Consider the following 21,821-nt stretch of genomic DNA (forward strand, 5'->3'; position numbering starts at 1 on the left):
CAAAAAATAATAATCTTATGCGAAACATAATTGAGTGTGACAGTCGGGACCCATTAAATAAACTAGACTAAAATCATTCAATATGGGTCCCGACTGTTGCACTCAATTATGTTTAATTTATTTATTTTTATTTAACACTTTTTAGTTAGTTATAATACGGCTATGTTTTCTCAAGATTTCACCCGCGAGATTTCAGCAAAGCGAGGGCGGGTCGCTGGTCCTTTATTTATAAATAAATTAATTGTAAATAATTTAGTTTAGACATACTTTTATTATCACTTTTCACTTTTAAGTTCAGAAACTGCTAGTCAATCGCGTCGCGTAGTACCTATACGAGTATTTAGTTTGGATAATAAAGAACATAATTGCACATAGTATTTTTTTCTATATGTCAGTGATATACCATTTTGGAATCTTCATGATGAGCTCTTTAATTTGATACCCATATTGTAGCAAATAATTTTTTTTTTACTTCTATCTAGGGCGCCTCGCGGCCGCCATGTTGGTTTTTGTTTTACGTGACATATCTAAGAACACTTGGGTAATTAAGACGAATCCAACGATGCCCTGATTGTCGAAATCCATCAAGCCGTTTCGAAGAAATGAGGTAATAAAGAATATTATGCTCATACATACAAGATACGCGCAAAAAACATAACCCTTCCTTGGCAGTCGGGTAAAAAAGTTTGAAAATTTTTCGACTCCATGTTGTGAGGCAAGTTGTATGCTTCATGATATTTACAGTTACACTGATATATAATGTGAATTTTTTAAAAACAAAATCTAAAATCCTTTTGTATACCCATAAAATTTTATACTGAAACGGCTGTTAAGCTACTGGTTTACAACGCTCCTAATGATCGAAGAACATAGCTTACTAATGAATATACTCTATTTAAGCGTAACAGTTTTCTTATACATAAGATATTAAAGTACATGTACTTATATAACACCATACTATACAGGAAGACGCTCACATTTTCCTAATTAATAGGGCGCCGGCGTAAACTTTACAAATATCTAGTTACGAACTGCATATTGTTCCTCATTTAGCAAGTATTAGAAGCACTAATGATGTGCATCTTTGAAGGTGTTTAGATGTACTTTAGAAAATAGTAACTTCTTAGGAACTTCGTATGTTTTGCTAATGAACTAATGTTTTGTTATGTCGTTATTAGGTAGTATAGAGTGTTTGATCTGAATTCGTAATACTATTGATTTCTATTTTGCTTGTTTGACCGAAGAATTTATAACCGCTTTAACTATTTTTTTTAAATATCAAACCTTATATTCTTTTTGTGGTCATTGCACACTACGTATACTATATATCCACACTTACATACATCATTCCAACTACCCATGGCAATCTACGGTGGGACTACGGGCTTGTTCTACGTAAGAGGGTTTATCATAATTATCTTCCACGTTTAGCCATTCACCACCTCTATATAAATACCTTAGAGAATAAAAAACATGATCATAATTTTATGTTTTATTTACTTTTCGTCTGTGAACTACCATTGAAAGTACATAAACTTTACCTACATGATACATATACCACGTTGTGTTTAACTAAATTACCTACAGCTTGGTATTTAGTCTACATGTACTTATTTATATCAACTCAAAGTACCCGTATCTTGGTCTCCTAGACTACATTTCCAATTTTCCTCTACAAGTGTTACGCTCTAAGACTAGGATCCAATCTACAGCCAACGCAAGTACATTATGAACGCTTCTGCTCAAAACGTCCATTGCTCAATGTAAATGTGATTGTAGACCACACTGTATAGTATGGATGCATTAAAGTGATTTGATTTCATTTGATTTGAAAAATACCTTAGTCAGTGCCTGTTTAGTTTATAATAGAACCACAAAAATAATACAAACATTTATAATAAACAAGATAAAATAATGCAAAGTAACCGAAAATGAAAAAATGGATTAGAAATTTTTAATAAACTGACTAGTTATATATTATAAGGATAAGAAAGTTTTAAACAATGACTAAGTTATATAAGGAAGGTTATATGTTAAAAAAAAAACGTCTGAAAGAACATAGGGGGCCAAATTTACGTATGTATAGTTTGGTTATAAAGTCACAAAAAGGCACAAAAATATTTGACAATACATCTTTCCCCACTTTTTCTGCAACTTCTTTAAATGTAAGACGAAAAAGGAAAAGCGTCACAAAATTTCGAACCAACAGACGCACAACGATACCTACCCGATACTTACACCCAAGATCTTGTGATACCCCTGTGCCATTCGATACCGGTTCCGTTAAACCCTGAACAGCCTTTAAACAAGATTATCGAACATTTTGTCATCCCAACGGTCGTATTTTGATTTAATCGGATTCAAATGTTGTGCACGTCCGAGGACATTTTGATACGTCACAAAAAAAATGTAGGTACACAACACTATACTACAATGCAGACGCGCAACGCGGGCGGTCACCGCTTGACTGGAGTGCACCGCTCGTTGCCCGCTCCCGCGCCGCTCCGCCGCCGCTGTGTTCGAAAACCGGTCCATTTGATTATACGCATAAGATCCTGCCGCTGCCGCGCCGCCGCCGCCGCCGCCCCGCTGCCCGCAAAATTCGAGGCCGAGGCCTAAACGGCGAACGTACGCGTTTACGTTTTCTAAAAATATATTTTGTTTAAGAACCATTGATAATCCGTGATGCTAGGCAACTGGGTTCTACCATGTGTGATGAGAATTTTGTGCATTTTTTTTAAGAAATGGTAAATCTATAGACGCGCCTTTTTTAAATAGACTCGCCGTGTTTGATTCTAAGTAGGTAAATTTTTTTGTGATGAAAGTGGATTTAGAACCGCATTATTTTATTTAAATAAAAATTCTGTTTGTGCACTTCGACGTGGGACTTTGTTTCATTTGAAAAGAATAGCTAAAGATTAATGAATGAGAGTGCTTTTCCACCAGATATGTGCTAATTAGCTATGCTATGAAGATGTAATAGCTAAGCTGTGAAACTATCAACTGATACTAAGCTATGAAGCTGGGCGAGTAAAATGTGCGAGGAAGATGCGCAACTAGAGTATGCTTTGTATCGATAGTAGGAAAGCCACCCATAGCACGCACTCATTGCACGCATCTTTCCATATAAAAAACATAGCTTAACTGAGTCCGTTTTCACCAGTGCTGAGCTACCTATACCAATGAATATGATTAATTGAGGCCAAACGCATCCACAGCAACGTAGCATAGCACATCTTGGAAAAGCACCCTTATACGAAATAAAGGGAAGCATGAAGGAATGACAAAAACGCTACATATATACAGTAAGTACTCTCAAGCCAAGTAGCTATTCTTGTAGCCCACACCATTTCTATAAAAACCTCATCAATTCTTACCGCCAGTTTGCAGAGAAGCCTCTTAATTTCCTGTAGACTTCAATACAAGCATTTAATTAAAAACACATTTCAAAATGGCTGGTAAATTGACAGTTCTGTCAATGGCTTCCGTCGAAACATGTGAAGTTACATCCTATGAGAGATAAACTAATTATAATACCGAATATTCAAATATGGCGGTAATTAAATCATTGATTAGCTGCGGTGGCCCAATGGGAACGGTTCGACTTACGATTTCGTATTTAGGTCATGAGTTCATCCTACACAGTGATTTTAATCTAGTTTAAGTTGATTGATTGGTAAACGTATGTTATATGTAGTTCTATAGATGAGCTAAAAGTACCTACGAACTTACTTCACTTTTTAGGTATAACACATCTTATATTATATTTGGATTTCGTATGAATATTTTCTTTGACGTTCTCTTGCTTCAACATATTTCTGACAGTGGTTTTAATTAAGACTGTGGTTGAACACTGTAAAACAGTTGGCAGTCGCTCTACAACGAGATTTTTTAGCTGAAAAATAAAACTTCCATGCGGATAATATAATTATCCATTTTCAGCACTTTCAGAATATTTATTTTCGTAAAGGCTTCTGTTTTTTTTTATACAGAAGTAAGCATAAAATCGTGTTTCACTTAAAATAAATAAGTTATTAATGAGGACATTTTTCAAATATTCTCGTCTCACGACATTTGACATGCTTAGCATTTTATGCTGCCTACACTTATTTTATACTTAGGTATTATATAAAATAGAGGTATTCTATAAAATACATGAAGTAAATTTTACGACACTGAAGACGACATTTGTAAAAATAAACAGAAAATATTCTTTAAAAGTCAGTTTTGATTTAAACCTACGCTACGTAACAATAAAGATACCTATGTACCTATACCTAACTATGTAATGTCCTTTTTTTGATGACGGGGGAAACCTACATACGGCGCCTAGTTTTTGGGGTAAAAAGCAAGGGAGTGTAGATTTTTTACCTCATTAAAACCACCTGGTGGCCACCTTCTACACCTGTAAGGAGCACCGAGTCCTCTTAGTAGACCTGCTCCGGAGCCCCGATGGTGCAACGTCTGTTACGGCACATCCCTAGGGACCTACGTAATGTACTACTAGCTCGCTGTTGTGGTTTCTTTGTAACTTCAGTACAAGTTTAAAACCTATTGTATGTGCGATATTGTGGTAGATTCGTGTAATTTTTATAAAACACTAGCGAATCCGGCGAACTCAGTTTCGCCGCCACTGATTTTGCCTGTTTTTCCTGAATTTTCTATAAACCTCACAGAGGCCGTGGCCTTTCCAATGAATGCAAACCCGTGGAAATCGGTTCGTGCGTTCGGGACTTATAGCGTCAGGATGGAAAACCTGACTTATTCTTATATTATAGATAGATGTACTCTTTAACTAAGAGTCATTTAACTCATAATTTAATTTTATTTAACTCTAGCATACCACCTCTTAATCAGAATTAGGTAATTTATTTATTATTGACTAAAACAATCCTTTAATTTTCAAGATCGCATACTTGCTTTTATGCTTAGTCCCATACTTATCTAGTTCAAGACCTGGCATAAAAAAACTAGTACATTGACTACCTAAAACTTTCAAATACGCGAATTAAATACTAAACCACTAAGTACGTACATGAGATCGTCAGAATACCTCTTTGATAGATAATTTTCTAAAAATATCGCTAAAGAATGCTTTTTCAAAGTTAATCTCGATACCCTTGTCTTTGAAACAAAGGCTACTTTCATTTAGTGTAGATAAGCTTGCCCTGTATTTCATGTTGACCAAGCTTCGGCTTTCAGACTGAGTAGATTTCTGTTACTTTCTTTTTTCAATTAAAAAAGTTGCCTAACGCTAGGATTTTCTTCTGTGTAGTGGATTCTGATATACAATTTTAAATGCACATGACACGTAGACCCGAAACCTTTTGCTGGAACACAATCACACAAAGAGTTGCTCATTGTGAACACAGGATCCCCAATACGTTGCGTGGTAGCCAATTGTCCGGCTACCGTGCACCGAAGATACCAAGATTCAGATAAAATTAAATAATTTTACATATATGCGTATATAATATATTGTATACTAAGCTTTATTTATCTATTTTTGTGTTAAAACAAAACCAACCAAAAGTTTTGATTCCAATGTTTTTTGTACTATTATATATTTTGACACAAAAGGTTTACAAGTACGACACTGAGCTACCCTATATCTTTAAGCTTTGTGACGTGGGCGTGGGTAGTACAGGACCTTCTGTTTAATGGTGACTAGTGAACATGTGTTTTTGACGTTTTTGGCCCGACAACCAGTATCATTAAACCCTTGTTATTTGGTGATTTTTCATGGCACAGTTTTAAAATTTTATACATACTTACATATAGTTTCTTTATTAAGCAATAATGAACGGATGTTGTAAATTTCGTTTAATAAAAAGGTTGTATAAATCGTGTGCTTAAAATAATATTTAAAGATAATATGATAATAACAGTAAATAATTACGTGACAATCCAATTATACACGAACAAAGTACCGGCTAGTAGATAATTTCTTATTCCCTAGTGATACTAAACTTAGCATTTATTAAATACGTGCTATCCAAGAGATATAGTTCAACTTCAAATTACAAAGTAGAAACATCACACTTTGAAAAAAGAAAGAAAAGTCTTTCTCATTTAAAACTAGTTAGTTTCATAAACGAACCAATCAGAGCGCTGAACGCGCTCTCGCTTCGATTACTTTGAACGTAAAGCAAACTCGTACTAAGGGTGCTTGTTATCTTTATACTATTGTGTAAAGACTATGAATGTGGTTAATCGAGTAATTGCAAGAGATTTGCTTGTTTCTTGGCTAGGTGAATTGAAGTAATTTTTAATATTTGTGATTTTATAATGTTCTTGTAGTAACATGATGGCTTGAATTATTTCTTTAGATTTTATTTTTGGGTTGGGTAAATAATTATTATTATCCTAAAATGTGTGAACAAATAATAGCCTTACCTTTTCCTTCCCCTTATTAAGCACCATGTGGGTGCTCAAAATATAAGGGATGAAAAGAGTGTTTCAATATCTCTTCGGGAATTAAAACTCGTAACGTATCATCTATGTTTTATGTTAACAAAAGTACTTGATTCCTCTTAATAAATGAAAATTAGACGTTTGTTTAGGAAATTTTCTCAACTGTAAATAACTTTGTTTTATTGTGAATAATTATAATAGGAGGGAGTGGGTGCGGGGGGGTCGTACATAAATTCATTCATATGAAATTCACATGACAGATTTCCGACGCCTCCCTGATAATGTATGTGAATAAATAAATAAGAATGATAAATCCTTTTATACGTCATCGCTATATAATTTAGGTCATGAGAAAATGACATCAGTGGAATAACTTAGAACATGTAATGTGTATAGATAAGATAACGTAAGATAAGCTAAGTATGTAGTAATATAACATCACCATCATCACGACTATTCCTTGAAGGTTTCTATGGTAGATTTAATGTGCACTTTCTTTCACACACACATCCACTACTGAAAACAGTGGAGAACTCTTAAAACGTGGTTATGATTGCAAACTTCTTTTTATTAGGAATAGTGTGAAAACGCGCAGACAGATCACCTGATGGTGATCGATCAGCGCCACCCATTGAATACTCGTAACACCAAAGAAATTAAAAGTGCGTCGCCGTTCCTATTTGCCATATCGTGCCTTCGGGCGACTTTAACTGCTAGGTCTCTGAAACGTCACCAAAATCGAGTAGTATCATCATCATCATCATATTTATTAATTAAATCTTCATGCACATAAATATGTACATAACGTGGGCTTAGTACCATGTATTTTCAAACAAACTAGTGGTGCATGGAGCAAGCAAATCCAAAAAAGCTAATTTAGCAAAATACAACATATCAGCCACAAGAGGTCTGCTGCTGAACATAAATCTAACCCCTATATACACACCTATATTAATACAACATAAGGGTCCCAATAACTACAAAGTACCTTTCTAATATTGAACAGGTTTATTACCAAATATGATAAATTTTGTATTGAATTATGAACCTTATTTTAACTTAATTAACTTCGTTATTAGTAAAGTAACATTGTTGTAACAGTCTGACCAATGTACTAATGCATTCTAGTGAGCGTGTCTTCATAATTACATTTCTGCTAAACGGCTTGACCCTTTTCGATTATGTTTTTTCTACTCATGGCGTGACTAATACAGTACCTACCTTTCTACCTTATGGCTAGTCATGTACATGGGCATGTGTGTGTGAATGGCTTGCTAAGTTCTGTAGTACATTTTATATTACAACTGAAAACATGATAAACAATATTAAAATGTAAATATAAAATATTTCGTCAATCGAGTGATCACCAACAGCGGTTGTAGCGTGAAGGGTATTGAAATCATACGAATTGTATGATTAACACCAATTCATTATTTTATTACGAGGAGAGCTTAAAGAAGCTATGAGTATGATTTTCTGAATAATGTACGATAATCTCACATAGTTGAAGTAATCGGAACAATGTAACAAAGAATTGTATTGTGAATCTGATTGCAAAAGAGTAAGTGACTTATGGAGTTTTTTGCTCGTTCTTCTCCATAGGAATATACACTTTGGAACTGGACTGACCGACAGACATTTTTAATAGTTCATTTTTTATAAAAAAAGCCTTCCTGGTCTATTTGAAATAAATAATTTTGACTTCGATAAAAAACATTCTAATATCTGAGAACTATTAATTATCATGTACCCAAACAACAACAAAGGTACATATAAATTTAGCCTAAAAAACAAAGCTCCTAAAATGAGAAGAACGTTGTAGAATTCAACAGGTTATAGAGCTAAGTGGCGACTAGCAGGCTTCTATCATGTGAGTTGAGTAACGTTTGCTGCGGTTTATTCGTGGTTGGGTGCCCATATGACCATCTCTTGTCCGTACAGATTACCTCATGGCTCAGGAACGTTGACCCAATGAAATATGAATATCTATGGCTGTGAGAGAATGTGATAAGCTATAAGCATTGCTCACCAATACAAATGCTTAAATACTTAAAAATACGAACGTTGGTTAGGAATACGGCCCAAAATTAACATAATTTTGTTTAGCTTTGATACCGCAAGAGGGTTCGCAACACATACTTAAGAGTTTATCAGAGGAAGCACTTATTTAAAAAATCTCATGTGTATCTAGAAAAACAGTTGAACAAAGAGAATTGGATTAACTTAATAATAATTAATATAAGTTGAGTAGCGTGGATCCTCAGTAGTAATGTACGAAGTAAAATTAATAAACATATAATGTTTAAAGTAGAACATCGAAATATAGTTACAGTAAATATTTGTCGAGCTCTGGTATTTAGATATTCTGGGAGTTATTTAGTATAACAAGGGTACAATATTAATAAGTTTATTCATAACTTTGTCACTCCAATTTATCGAAATAGATAATTTAATCCCACGCAATGTAGAGCTGTTGTTTCATTACACAAATGGAAGTTCATACAAGACATGTAATAACAAGGTACGACACGATTCAAGCGTCATACTGTTAGATTCAACCAATTTACCGCTACTTGTTCCCCGACCCTAACTCTGTCTTAGTAATTTCCCGATTTCCTCGTGTCGCTAGTTCGTCCCAACGAGTAAACTATACTTGATGGAGACTTTTTGTTTTTACAACTTTTCAAAGTATTTGTAATGCAATTATTATTCTTCACGTGGACATCGATCGAGGCATAGCTAAGAATAATGAGAGATGAATAGTCAAAGCCTCCTCACAATTTCGGCAACGTTGTGCGGTAGGCGGGCGCGGTGGCGTATTGGGCGGGCGGGATCGGTGTGCGCGCGAGGGGAGGTCGATAAGCAGTTTGGATCGGGAGGTCGAGGCAGACGGTCGCTTGCCCTAGTCGCGGAGCGGTCGCCACGCTCTCTACATCCCTCGCTCGCTCGCTCGGTTCATTCCGCCCTCGCGTGCACCCGCGCCGCTCGTGCTTATCGCTCGTGCCGCCGCTCGCGTTCGCTGCTCCGCTGATCGCTCGCGCTCTCCGTTAGCACCCAACGCGCGCTCCAGTAGCAGCGCGTTTCCCCACATTTTTTGAATGTAAGTATTTTTTCAGCCTACCTGTGGATAGCCGCATCGTTCTCCGGGCCGCATTATCTCCTACATATTTTTTACAGGATTACTTTCTACGTATCCGGTTGGCTGTATTTTTGAAGTTCGGCTGGTGCGGCGATGTCGTCTTTCGTTCTTCATATACTTAATTTATTTATTAAAAACCAAGGTTGTGCGGGGCACTAAAATTTTAGTGCCTGTTAACGTACTGGTAATAAAGTCTGGCACTTTAATAATAGGTACTTTGGAAATGGTTTTTACCTATCAATATAAATCCTCGGTTCGTACGTGACTTCGGTATTGAATGGATTTTGATGGAATCAATATTGTAGGTCATTATATGATTTTTTTTACTTAACTAGAGTGTAAAATTCGTGTTTATATATTATTTTGTACTGCGCTATGTTTGGGGTCGCGTAATGTCGGTTTATCTTTTAGTTCTGTTGATTTAGGCCTTTGTTTAAATTCGCGATGTATGGGGGTGACACCGTTTGAGAAAGCTTGAGGTTACACAGTTTCCTCTTATAGATAAAATATTAATAAAATGAAAGATTTTTTTTCAATCGGCTGTTCTTCAGTCTGTGTTCTTCAGTCTTCCTTATTAAGTTTTTCCGCCTTTAATAAAACATTTAATATTCTACTGCGATAAGTGCCGGAGAAAACGCTGTCGAAAAAATTCAGTGACAAATCTCTACTTTGTCGCAACTTCGGTCAAAGTAATAATATATATATTTTTTAAATCACATTATTAAAATTAAATAAAATAGAACGTTAATTACAATAATGAAAATCTTCGTCTTGAAAATTCCTGATTTTTTGGTATAACTGGAATTTTTACAACAAAAAATTAAAAATATTTTTTAATTTTTTGTCGTAAAAATCCAAAGCACTAAAAAATTGAAAAAAATTACACTTTAATTTGTCGTCTGATACAAAAAATAAAATAGACGACATATCTAAACTATAGACAAAAAAAAAATAAAAAAAAAACTTAATCAGAAAAAGAACATTATATATTTTATAAAACTCATTTAATATATTAAAAAAACTAGAATATATATGGACATGAAAATAATGGAGGTTATAAAATAAATAAAAAGTAGGTCATGTCATAAAAGACAAAGTAGATAATGGGCCGACGCGTCAATGGGGGCTAAATCCCTATATCTCACGCGCACAGGCGATACCCATGTAAAGCATTTTTGCTTACTGAATTATTAAAACTATTTTAATTACAATATAACTTACATAAAGTCAGGGTATACTACAGAGAAACTATAAAAAATACCACATACTTATAAAAAATCGGGAGGTTATATGAAAAAACCTGTTCAATTATATAACAGTAAAATGATTAAACCTTTAGTTCCACATAAGAGTTAATCTGCAAAAATTAAAAGTCAGGAAACATTAAATTTAAAAGAGCATTATTCTTATTTAAGAGATTAACGCTCCAATTATTATTAATTTTATAAGCATTAAAAATTAAAATAAACACTTTCGAGCATTAAATGTGAAATTAAACGAATAATAAAATATTTAATTAAAATTCATTTATTTATTCACACTACGTATTTCGTTTGGAGAATACTCAGCGCTCATTCACGCGGTATAACAATGGGAATGGAAAACAAAATTGATTATCTTTGGTCTCCGGCCTCAATATATGTACGATATTGCCGTTTTTATATTCCAACCGAGTCCCTCTGAAGGGAATGTTAATATTTCACAAATCAATTTATGCCAACACATTCTTTTTTAAATGGGAGTTCAGGAATTCACGGAAATATTCGAGCATTTATTTAAAAAAAGTTACACGGTAACTTCGTATTTTATTTAATATGAAGTGACGTAAATCAAATCAAACCAATTAATAAAAAAAAAATATCTGACGAACACTCCAATTTTAAAAATAAATCTATAAATAAATGAGCATAAAATTCCACTCAAGCAAACGTAACGTCCGAAAAATTACGAACTTATAAAAAGAGGACGGACAATAAATAAAAAAAAATAAAAATAAAATTCTGAGATAAAAATAAATCCCATCGCTTTCCTTGTATTCTATCTTCGTGAGGCGTTTTCGTTCACAAAAGTAATCAGAGCATTTTCCTTTGAAGCGTTGATCGAGATTTAACCTGCATTGACACTTCCTATATTGCCCATTCTGGCCAAGAAGGTTTTTACCAGTCGAATAGATCTCTATTAAATAGAACTGCTGAAGTATTCACTCGTTCCTAAGTAATATTATTACATAAGCGAAATACCCATAAGCAAAAACTGATTTTTTAAAATAAGTTTTCGCTTCTGGGTACAAGTCCATGCGCTGATTAGTCTGGATTAATCACAAGTTAGAAAGTCGTAAAGGAACTTATATTTTGTCCGACAGCCAAATCCGGGAATTTCCAATCGGCAATCTCACTAGCGGTCACTTGACCAATGAGATAGTGTCGCATTTATAAAGATTATAAATCAAAAATTTAATAAGATCATCTTAAAAATCTGAATCTTAAAAAAAAAAACATATTTTTAAAGCTTTGTCTTTGTCATAGGTAATTTTGTCATTGGTATGCAATTAATACGTAAAAGCTATTTTATAAATAGACATAACACATAAGTTACAATCGAAATATTCTACATTCTACAAATCCTATATTCAAAGTTAGGTGTGAAATTATTTGAAAAAAAAAACGAAACTGTCTAGTAATCACTTCAGTTTCATGTAGAGTTACGATTTCGACACGCACTTTAGTAATTACGTTAAAATAGTAATAACAACGTTTGGTACAAATAAAATGACATAGAAAACTTTTAAATACAAACCGATTTAGATTTTTAACGAATTGGTAGAAGTAGAAATTGGTAAAATAATAATATTTAAATTGTTGACACTCTGTGTAGTGTTACAAAGGGCATTGAGATTTGTATGACGTCATGACCTAAACAGGCACTCATGAAAATTATGTTTACAATATAATAGACTACTGTAAAGTCTATAGACCCTCTTATTTCTATTAAATATGAGAATTTAGTAAGAACATTTCAATAATATATAAACTACATAATTATTAGGATCAATGTAAACTTTACATCAAATATAATGACTTTTTAGGCTTAAGAAAAGTTTTGAAGTACATTAGAGTTTCACAACATTGAAATAAATTCAACAACCAATGTACAGGGATTACAAAAAGAGAGATCTTGTTATTAGGACAATTGTTTCGTTCCATTGTCACAATGTAGTACCCTCGTCACAGTTTTAGCTCGAAAAGCGCACGGTGATAAGTGTACAGAATAATTTAATCATTTTATTGATCTACCACCTCTCAACATCAATGTACGCGGGGTCGCGCCACCAAATTATATAAAATCAATTAAACTTTGAAGAACGCTTATCAAGACTCGAGTTTTGAACTTTAGCTTCTCCTTGAGTCTTTTGTAATATTTTTTATTGTTTTATTTGTACCGGAAATTCGTGTTTGAACTTAGGAGCGAGTTATTCGGTCATTCGAGCGATTGTTTGCTATGAAAAGTTGTTTAATTATGACCGCTTCTCATGCGAACTACGGTACGACCTATTATTTGCTATGATAGTATTTTGGAGTAATTAGCTGGTGGTTCTTTATCGCCATTTCACTTGGAAATATACTTGTATTATATACAAAAGTCATACTGCCTCGTTTGTCGGACAAGGGTCTCCGGTTCTATTTCCGGATTGGGCAAACTATTACTAGGCTATTTTTGATTATTCGAAAGTTTCTCAGAAGTAGCACGAAGTCTGAAATTGTATTCAGTATATGGCAGTAGGCTCACCCCCTATAAAAAAAAAAGGGTGTACATTGTATAGCGGTATTACGTGCCGTAATGTGCACCTCTGCCTAACTCTTCGGGGGTAAAAGGCGTGCATTGGAGAAATGTTTAAAAAAATATAATTAATAACACTTAAAAAAGAATTTAACAAATTATTAACTCCTTAATTTTACAATATAACGATACTTTTTTAGAGTAGTGTGTCTGATAAATCGTACCCGTAAGCCTGCAATGGGGTATTTAGCAGATTTAATTTTATAGGAAATATAACTCAGTTTTGTAAAACATAGAGATATTAACTTCTACTTAGGACTCAACGTTACGTAAAATTACTATAAACTTCAACAATATTTTACTGTTGTATTAGACTTAGATGTCCCTAGGGTGAGCAATTTCAAAATTTTATGACTAAATCTATTTATAAAATCGTTTGCGATCAAATTATTTCAATTTGAGTGGGGCTTTATGTAACATGAGGAGAGTTAGAAATAACTTAGTTTTCTGCGTAGATGTTCGTATATATTTCAATATTATTAACAAAACTTAAACGGGGGATGGTTACGGTGCCCCAAATACCCTCTTTTTTGAATAGCGGTGTTAGAGTCCTAATAAAGATAAACTGCATAACCTATTGTCAAATACTGAGTTCATTTTCATTATCCGCACTTCTACAAATAATTCATCATCATCTTCATTATATCAGCTACAAGACGTCCACTGCTGAACATAGGCCTCCCTCAATGACTTCCAGATAAGCCGATTAGCTGGCTAATAAGAATAGTTTGAAATTTTTAAAATGATTGACTATGTGATATTGACTTAGGTTTTGGTCGATTTTTATACAAACTTTGCATTGATAATTACAACAGCGATAGAAATCATAACTAGTGTTACATTTTCAAGTAACAGCTTTAAACAATAATATGTACATCCATTCAATTGAGAAACTGAAATTTAATTTCGAAATACTATTTCCTAAAGCTTAAAGGTCTAGGACGTTTACGGAAATATTTTGTTTGCTACTGACAGTTTTAGCGGTAAATCTTCTTTCCTACTTTTTCTATTTTAAGAGCTGACTCGCGCTAAATCTGGCTTTGAAATAGGATAGTTGGCGGAGCATTTGTACACGACAGATACAATCACGATGAGTGTTTTAGAATGTGGAAGTTAATTCTAAGTAACAGAATGGAGATGGCAAAAATAAGTATAAAAATGTACTTAAAGTCTAACTTAAAGTCTAAGATCTTAAGAATTATGAAGAAACAACGTGAAAAATTATAAATGGGTGGTTTTGGCTGAGGTGGGAAATATGATGGGAACCATTTCTTAAGATTTTGAGGAGTATCGTTATTATAGGTACTATTGTCCAAATTTAATTTAAGTGTGGGAGAGCCATGCTTCTGTACGAATGGGTCGGCTTCCCAATCCCCGATTTCCTAACCACCTCTAAAATTTCTAACCCTCAAAAGGCTATCAACGTACTTGTAACGCCTCTGGTGTTTCGGGTTTCCATGTTCCTACTCCTGCTTTTCTTGGTAGTGGCGGTGATTGCTTACTATCCGTCTGCTCGTTTACCGGCTTGTACCATAACCTGAAATGAGTCTCAAAATTTAATACCTTATTAAAAATAAAGTACGGTACACAAACGCACATTTATTACATAATGAGGATTTATTACATCGGTTAACTGTTTAAAATCATAAAGCGTTGAACTTCGCTGTTCTGTGAACAGTCCCTACATAATTTTAAGATAAAACGGTCCAATAATTTAATTCAGGGAGAATAACCGTTTTCCAATAGCACGGCACGGATACGGTACCGTCGAGACGTAAAACTACATATTATATTGAATTATATGCACCGGTTCCTTTATGGCTGATACGGTGACGTACGGTTGAAACGAGAGCGCGTTTTCGATTACTTTATACGTAAAGCAATCTACGTGTTTAGATTTGTCCGGCCCGTTACCGTTCGGCAACTCAAGATAATTTAAATTTTTAAACTGACATGGTCACTAACACTAACATTAGAACTTAAGACGGGATATTCACCATGTTTATTAATGTTAAACTCATAGACATGGTAAATATCCCGTCTTAAGTTCAAGATAATTTGTTCGGGAAGTTCGACATTTGGATTTTTAAAATGATAACATAAAAATACATTAACAGACCTGTATTTATATGACTAATGGTTTCTGATTTTAACAGTTTTATGGTTATACAATGTACAGGTATGTATTATTGATTCCACAAAATCCATTCAGGCCTTGACAAGGTTTTGCTCTGCATATAACAAAATAGTTTCTTAAAAAAATATTTGTAGCCTGAAGAATAATAATTTTCTAAATATTGAGATATGTTAACCATTCAGTGATGGTTTAGTATCGATTTTTCAATACCTACTGAAAAAAATAACTGAGAATTTGAAATGGATTCAAAATACGACCTTTTTTAATGATCAAGAACTTGCTTAATCGTTTGCCGATATTGCAATAAAGTGACTGACGCCCTTCCGATAATCGGGCGCGGCTGGTTCGTTAAACTCAAATTAAAACTAATCTTTAAGATTGAAAGCAATTAAACGCATTTTTAAAAAAACACACACACTCTACAGGAATTACTTTGACATAAGTACATACACAATCTCACGGCTATCTGCCATGGGGGTAGGCAGAGACAATGAAACTCCAATTACTACGAGTCTTACATACCTCTTTCGCTTCATCCACAGCCATCAGTCAGTCGGTCAGTTTGATGTATGCGTCGGTTAAGACAACTTTTATTTTGTTGACCTCTTTAGAATAAAGTTAATATACAATAATTACTGAAATATAAAACTATGGTGGAATTCATAGTTTACTATTACACACATTTACATTTTTTGAGATATAAAAGCAAAGTTTACGAATTTAAGCGATATAAAACGTTCACAATTTAGTATCCCCTGTTAGTAAAAGTTGAAAATGATCCCAACACATCCAATCTAATTTACCGAGGGTGTCGAAATTGTTCTAACAATAATTACGTTAGAGACAGCCTGCGTAACTATTGCTACGAGATTACTACGCAGGTCATTGCTACGATGCTACGCAAATCTACGCTAGATGATGCTACGATATTTTACGCTACCATGCTACGCTTTGCTACGAGATATACACGGATGAAAAGAAATACTCGATATAATATTCCTGTTTGAGAATATGATTTTATAGAAGCGTAATAGAAGTTTTAGTAGAACTCAGAAGCTGGTTTAAACGTGAAAAGGTTTGACGTCGTAGAATTTTCGTCACTTTCGGGGACTTGACCTAAATACACAAGCAAACATTGATGCTTTTCGAATCGCTTAGGTTTAAATAATGTAAATTTTGTTAAAATGTTTGATGGAATTTCACAGTTTAGTTCGCGATTAATAGATATCGGTGAATAGATATGTATCATTGTTTTACTTTAGTTTGAATACGTCTTAAAATAACAACTAATCCGGATTTGAATGGCATTGTCATTTTGGACCAATATTACATGACCAAATTACTTTTCTATCAATATCAAGGCTATATACTAATATGTGGACGAATTACATGTGGGTAAAATACCTTTTTTTGTCAATGGACAACTAATTACCTGCCACCCACTGAATATTGAATAAACAATAATGATACAATCGATTACTACTATTTTCATTATATTGTTATATGTCACGTCGTAGTTTTGTTAAAACGTGTTAAATCATGAAAAAAATTACTTACGCCTAACGTGGCGTGGGTGCGTTTCCAAATATTTGCGGCTAGTCTAACAGACTGTGGATATTTTATATGGGACGCTACTGAAGACTATAATATTTGAGTAAAAGTATTAGATTATTCCGGTTCATGCGCCCATCGCGTGGGCAACTACAAACACATTTTTGAACTGCTATAGTTAGTAACAAGAGGTTTTAATCATTTGATTAAAAGGGATTTAAATTGGATTTCTTTTTTGGATTTCACAGTATAACTGTTACTTGTTTGTATTTTTATCTTATAAATAACTTATAAATACAAATGGCGAAAACTGGGTGTAGATTGTATAGTGGCATACCCTGCCGTAATGTACACCTCTGCCTACCCTTTCGGGCACAAAAAGGCGTGAAGTTGTGTTGTTTATATTTTCCATCTGGTAATTAATCAGACTACAAACACATGAAGGGAAAGTTCTCTATCCCTTAGGACTTCCAGAACTTCCATCCAAACGAATGAAATAAATAAGGAATAGTGTAGGCAATACAACATTCATGTACAGTCATGTATAGCACTGGCTAAATCTATGTGTGTGGCTGTTCCAATTAATCACAAGAGGTCCAATCGGTCATTCAGTCGGCTATAGACGACCCTGTCAGATGCTGGCTATCGTCTTACGAAGGGGAAGGGTGAAGGGCTTGTTCTCATTAATATATGTCCAGTCGCATTGTTGTGATAGACATAGCCATTGTTTAGACAGTGTGATAATGCTGAGTAATCATGAGTAGTGATTCTAATTCAGATATAAACGACTTTACTAATGGTAATCGTGTTTTGAGGTTGGTTTCCTGGTGAATTACCAACAACAGTTTGAATTACTAACTAACTAGAGTTAGAATTATGGCCTGCAGCTCAGTCTTTGTAACATGTGGAGTCTCTTATTGCTGCACTCAGAGACATTTAATGATTACTTAAACCTTTCCTTAGTAACGATTTTGTATCGAAAATTGCTGCTAAGGAATGGGTTAGTGGGTCTTATAAGGCTCTCAAGAAGAATAGGGGTTCTGACAGTTGTATTCTACTCTGCCAGCATAAAATAGCTTACCAAATAGATGTCCGGAATTATACTTAAAATATTTTTATCTACCAGACTCCGATTTAAACTTTTTAAAAACATTTCAAAACCTCTCCTAATGCGCTGCACGGAACGTTTTAACGAAGTCACCATTTCATGATCAGAAGCAGTCTTAATGCGTTTAATGCAAAGTTTTCGTATTATAAAATCACATTATATTGTACGTGCTCATCCCTCACTGTAGCGCCGTGAAGATACGTACGATTTACGTTTTATACACGACGACATTTACATAATGGGCCATTAGAATTTATGTTGTGATTTTGTCTGGTTGTGTTACATTTTTACTATGGAACCAATTTCTTTACTTTGTTTGTAGGTTAATGTAGTCAATGTTACGTTTTTAGGTATCTAGGTCGTTTTATAGAATTCGTATTTTTTATTAATTTAAATCTACGAACGTGTTATCAGTTCTGCGACACAATTTAATAATTTAAATTATTTCAGTTTTATATTTTTCTTTTTTCAAACTATTAATATCTTCTACATTGTGTTTAGTTTCAAAGATTGGCACAAATATAGAATACGTAATTAATTTAAACTACTTCTAGAACAACTTCAAAGAATCAGAAGATAATAATCTTTTACATTATATTTTTTTATTTATTTAACACTTTATGTTCACAAAGAACATAGGCGGGCCTAATGCCGAGTAATAGTAACAATTAAGTAGTAGGAGACACTTCACGAATTCATGTACTATTTCTATAAAAACAAAGCTCTCCCCGCAAAGATTTGGTAAATTAGACTTACCAACAAAATAACTGAGACAAGGTGTGGAAATAACATAATTACCTAAGTATGGAAACTCCATCTTTTCTTGGAAAATATACCTTATGCGAAGATAATGGAATTTATTGCCGGCGAACATAAACCAGCATTTTTTTTTCTTAAATGCCACCAATTTTCTCGCACTGCTTCAAGTAAATTTAGTAAGCCTACACATCAATTTTGTTTCGTTATTTAGAGAGCCTTCGTACCTCCTTTGTATTATTTATAAAGAGTTACTTTATTTAATAGCATAAGTATTTAGTATAATCAGGAATTATTATTAAATCTTTAATTTAATTAAATGATTGATATCTAAAGCAGTTCTATCCACACTTCAACTGTTTTCATGTAAAAAAAAATAATAATCCATCAATTTTTCCCTATTGCATATATTATAGTGCAATTGCGCCTAAACTGCATTTACAGACTATAAAACCGTAAGTCTCTAGTTTTCCAAACATAAAATGAATAAAATCTCATTTCAAGTATCTACTTAGCTTAACCTAGCCAATGACAGGTTGAAAAATAAATTAGTTTAATGAGAATAACCTACCAATTTCTTATTTTGTCCTTTGTGTATAAAGAGTTTTGTAATCTAATCTAAATCTACTAGAAAATCAAACAAACTGAACTTTAAGATCAATATTCCAAGAACAACTTCAAGCAATCCAACATTACTGCAACTCAACGAAGAGTTAACTTGGTTCACTGATTCGTAAAATATCTTGTTTAAAAATACGACAACAAAATTTTATAAAATCATTCCTCCTCACACAATTCAGCGAATCTTGTATATTTTCTGAATTTATTTCAATGGAAATAATCTCAAAGAAATATATATATATTAAAGTACAGAGATGGAAGCTCGTTCGGTCAAGTAAATTCCATACAGTATAAGAATAATATCAGATACAATCTTATTTCTTTAAAACATTTCATGCTTCAACTATTCCGGGCTATTTTCAATTGTAAAGTGACCTAACATATATAAAATCACATCTGGTATTTCCCAAAGAGTATGTATGTATGTATGTATTAGGGGGCGTTAAGGAGTCCCATTGTAATTGGGGTGAACCTACCAAACACAGGACACAATTTCGGTTTTCATTATACTATTGAAAATTTTGGGAGGTTTGAGTGAAAAGAGTATCACATACATATTCATAATTTTCGTTGGATGTAAAATATATCTTACTTAAAAGATTGGTTTCACTTTTGGCTATAAGGATAGTACTACAGAGTAGACAAAGTCTAAATAATAATAGAAGTTTCTCATTTTTGAAAGACCGGCAACACTCTTGTGTCTTCTCTGGTGTTGCGGTGTCTATGTGTGACGGTAAGTCCTTAAAACAAGGTTACCAAAACCCTTAGTACGAGTTTGCTTTACGTTTAAAGTAATCGAAACGAGAGCGCGATCGGTGCTCTGACTGGTCAGTTCTAATAAACCAATTAATAAGAGCGCCGCCCGCGCTCTCGAAAGCAAACTTGACTTCATGCTAAAGGTAGTGTTCCTCAGACAAGTTCATTTCACGTTGATTAGAAAAAAAAAATAAGACGCAGTATTATTTCAAAGTAATGGTTACAATATTTTAAGAGAAGTCATCTTTTAATAATGATGTATTTAATTTCATAAAATTACATTATTTTAAATATCATTGTAATTTTATTATACATATTCTAAATCATAGCACTCTAAATTAAAAAAATAGCTATCCACCGTCCGAATAGGTAATTGCACTTAAAACTCCCGGTAGCCGTGCATTAGAGGACTTTGTGAATTTTTAATGATTTTACAGAGGTATAGAGTGCTAATCACTACGCGTTGGTTGCACCACATTAATTTTAATTAGATCCAATATACTCTCTGTTTAGGTGCATTAGTGTGGGAATTATCTATAAGATTGGAAGTAATGCATTTTATTATGTGGTGTATTTTTAAACATGTAATTAGTTTCACAAACAGCCCATTACAGACCACTACTCCCTTATGACTTTCCATACAAAGAGGTTAGTTATAATCCAGGGTTTGTTAAAGTGGTGTCCATGGACCAATAAGGGTTCCGTAACATGTGTACCAAGAGTTTGGAGTAGGTCAGTTAAAAAACTGTCACAAAACACGAGTTAATTGAACAAAGACTAAATTAGAATAAGATTAGGGTAAAATTACTACCAACTAATAAAAGTGATTTTTCAATTTAAATTAATTTGTGTTCTCTACATAATAAAAAAAATCTTTGGTAGTGGTCCGTGGTATTATTTATACTGTAAAAGTGCTGTGAAAAAAAGCTCTGCTTTTATTGCTATGCTACCAAACATTTGGAGATCGTAATTCAGATTTACGTGACGTAAACAAAATCTATTCCTGAAAAGTACCAACATTAACTAGTTAAATTCAATTTACGACTAACAATAATAATGAAAGCAATTTCTATAACCAGTGGTACTAATTTCAAAATCGATAAAACGTTCTCGATTCTATCGCTAAGATTCTTATCGAGTTGTGAACGTGTTAATTTTGAATCGATATCGCTTTTCTACGGAGGGTTATCTCGGATCAAATGCAGAGACCTCAATTAGGGTGAGAACCCTCTACTCTCTAGTGTAGTGGAGATAGTTTATGACTGCGCCATCCTCTCAGCCTGTTTGCCTCACTAATTCCAAGCGTCCTCGTTGCAGTTAAAATCATTTAAACTACTCACTACTACGTACTTTGTCTAATTTGGGGACCAAACCTACATATAATGCCTGATTATAAAGGACACCTGCTTATTAGCATAATTTTCCCATCTTAGCAAAATGTTGCATTTCCAAACATTGACAGTGATAAGTAAATAGTGGATTTTTTAATGTTATTATACCAA

At 33.7% G+C, this 21,821-nt stretch overlaps 1 protein-coding gene across 2 annotated transcripts in view; it reads left to right on the top strand.

Moving 5' to 3' along the window:
• The first annotated feature begins 9,291 nt into the window (after nucleotides 1-9,291).
• The window catches only part of LOC118263180 (probable cationic amino acid transporter), a 155,510-nt gene continuing 142,980 nt past the window's right edge, over nucleotides 9,292-21,821 (top strand). For both annotated transcript variants that reach the window (XM_035575020.2, XM_035575026.2), the window contains exon 1: nucleotides 9,292-9,514. The gene's annotated coding sequence lies outside the window, so the exon portion shown is untranslated. The remainder of the gene's footprint in view (nucleotides 9,515-21,821) is intronic.

The sequence above is a fragment of the Spodoptera frugiperda genome, chromosome 25, assembly GCF_023101765.2.
Source record: "Spodoptera frugiperda isolate SF20-4 chromosome 25, AGI-APGP_CSIRO_Sfru_2.0, whole genome shotgun sequence".
In the NCBI taxonomy this organism is placed as follows: Eukaryota; Metazoa; Arthropoda; class Insecta; order Lepidoptera; family Noctuidae; genus Spodoptera; species Spodoptera frugiperda.